The 2,899-nt window shown below is 47.0% G+C and overlaps 1 protein-coding gene across 1 annotated transcript in view; it reads right to left on the bottom strand.

Moving 5' to 3' along the window:
• Positions 1-2,899, bottom strand: part of LOC119420550 (adhesion G protein-coupled receptor A3) — a 75,136-nt gene that overhangs the window by 44,050 nt on the left and 28,187 nt on the right. The gene's annotated exons all lie outside the window — the stretch shown is intronic.

Here is a 2,899-nt window from a genome sequence, read left to right as displayed (position 1 = left end):
GGTCATTGTGCGCAACGTCGTGGACGACACACGGTGGATTTCTGACTCCATGCAACATTACAAGTCTCACAAGATGGAGTAGATCTTAGAGTATGTGTTGGGAAGAACTCTCAGCTACTACCACGTCCAATTTCAGCTCAATATCAGTAAAACAGACGGTTCTAGTCTGGTTTAAGTCTAGACTGTTTCCTAGTCTGGCGTAGCCTGCTTAGCTGTGACGGCCATCTTGAATTCATTCAGTGGTTAGTTTCTGAGAGTCTCATGACAATCAGTCTGGTGGTTTATGAGATATTTTACTAACAATACAGGCAAACACAAAGACACCGTGATCACCAGCTGTCTCAGACCAGAACCTCAGCTTCACTGCTCTTCAGTAAATGTCTCTGATTCTGTGGAAACAGAGTTCCCAGGAGTCTCTGATCTCTGATCTCAGATCAGATGATTCCTCTTTCCCTTCAGTTCCTAAAATCACCTCCTTAATTCCCACTAAGGCTCTGCCTCACGTCTTACCCTCACAGAGCTCCACACGTCTGCTCCTCCTCTTCCATTTGTTATTTTGTGTCTGCACAGCATCCACTCTCCTCCTTTTATTCCCACTTTCACTTCTTTTTGTCTCCCCTCTCCCCTCTGCCCTCCTCTCTTATGATGCGTTTAGCATTCAAGGCCTCTCACTGCTGCATCACAGGCCTGTTTGTATCACTGAGCTGCAGAAAGAGAAGATCTGCTTCCACAAGGAGGGGGGGGGGTCTCTGTGCCTCCACTCTGAGGAAGAATGCTTCCACACGCACAGATGAGCTGCAAATCTTTGAGATTCACACATTTCAACACAGCCAGAACCCACGAGGACGCATGCAGCAATATGTTCAACAGGCCAGGAATGCACTCATGCATGCAACTCTGACACACACACAAGCACGCACATACACGCACGCATGCACGCACGCGCGCACGCGCGCACATACGTGTGCGTGAACACACACGCGCACACAAGCACGCACACACGCACAAACACACACAACAAGCAGCCGTCAATATAAAACATATGAACTGTTGAAACCACAGTATTCATCCAGCATTAATGCTAGAGAGACCACACTGCTAGAAGACTAGCTCTGCCAGCAGCATGATCCTGTTAGCAGTGTGGTCCTGTTAGCAGTGTGGTCCTGTTAGCAGCATGGTCCTGTCAGCAGTGTGGTCCTGTTAGCAGCATAATCCTGTTAGCAGCATAATCCTGTTAGCAGCATGGTCCTGTTAGCAGCATAATCCTGTTAGCAGCATAATCCTGTTAGCAGCATAATCCTGTTAGCAGCATGGTCCTGTTAGCAGCATGGTCCTGTTAGCAGCATGGTCCTGTTAGCAGTGTGGTCCTGTTAGCAGTGTGGTCCTGTTAGCAGTGTGGTCCTGTTAGCAGCATGGTCCTGTTAGCAGTGTGGTCCTGTTAGCAGCATGGTCCTGTTAGCAGCATGGTCCTGTTAGCAGCATAATCCTGTTAGCAGCATGGTCCTGTTAGCAGTGTGGTCCTGTTAGCAGCATGGTCCTGTTAGCAGTGTGGTCCTGTTAGCAGCATGGTCCTGTTAGTAGCGTGGTCCTGTTAGCAGCATGGTCCTGTTAGCAGCATAATCCTGTTAGCAGCATAATCCTGTTAGAGCGTGGTCCTGTTAGCAGCGTGGTCCTGTTAGCTGCATGGTCCTGTTAGCAGCATGGTGCTGTCAGTGTGGTCCTGTTAGCAGCGTGGTCCTGTTAGCAGCATGGTCCTGTTAGCAGTGTGGTCCTGTTAGCAGTGTGGTCCTGTTAGCAGCATGGTCCTGTTAGCAGTGTGGTCCTGTTAGCAGCATGGTCCTGTTAGCAGCATGATCCTGTTAGCAGCATGGTCCTGTTAGCAGTGTGGTCCTGTTAGCAGCGTGGTCCTGTTAGCAGCGTGGTCCTGTTAGCAGCATGGTGCTGTCAGTGTGGCTCTGCCATGGTACTGCAGGACCATGCTGCTGGTAGTAATATTGTTTTATAACACTATTTTTGTTGCTGTTGTTGTCTGTGTAAAACAGGTCTCTATTGTAAATGAGTCCTCGTGACTCAGTGAAATGAACCTTTATAAATAAAGTAAAAAAAGTTGGATACCAAGAGGACCTGTTTAACTCTAGTTCATCATCCAATCAGCCTTCAGCTGTTTCAAGGTCAAATATGGAGGGACGTTTCCCACAGTTGTGCTCCGCCCCTTTTGTTTAAAGTAATGCCGTCAACGAGCCGAAGTTCAATACCCACATCCTCCATCTCAGAACACAGAACATCCTGAACGTCCATTAGAAGGACTCACATTCCCAACAGATCGTTCAGCGACTGAGTCAAATTCATTGATGTAAACAAAGATGGATGAAAACAAAAATGTTTTGGAGGTTTTAATCAGCAGGAGCTGGAAAGATGGATGAAGTAAAAATATGAAGCAGCAACATGAGGGTGAAAGAGCAAAGTGGTTTTTGTCCAAATGAAATGTGCTTCATTAAAAACAAATCCATTTAAAATCATGAAGCTCTGACACGATCTGCCACAGGAGCAGAAGAAACATCAGCTGAAATCCAGGAAAACATTCATTCTCACGTGCATGCCTTCAGCTGCATGCTAACAAGCAGCTAAAGCTAATAAGACGTTTCAGTCTGTTATCACTTCATGTAAAATCTATTGTCTGCACCAAACGTCTGCAGTTTCACCTCAAATACTCAACGGAGCGACGACAGCATCTCCTCACTCAACTTCCTCCTTTCAGCTCCAATAAAACAACACAGAGCGGAAAATGTGACGGGATCCATCCAGATCACGCTGCAGGAGTTTATTCACAAGATGTAAACGTGTCAGAGTCACTTCTGGAGAGGAGGAGAAGAGCTCTGGAAAACAGAACGGAGAAAAC

This window comes from Nematolebias whitei, chromosome 1 (genome assembly GCF_014905685.2).
Source record: "Nematolebias whitei isolate Nwh7 chromosome 1, NemWhi1, whole genome shotgun sequence".
Classification (NCBI taxonomy): domain Eukaryota; kingdom Metazoa; phylum Chordata; class Actinopteri; order Cyprinodontiformes; family Rivulidae; genus Nematolebias; species Nematolebias whitei.
This window is presented reverse-complemented; position numbering and strand designations above follow the sequence as displayed.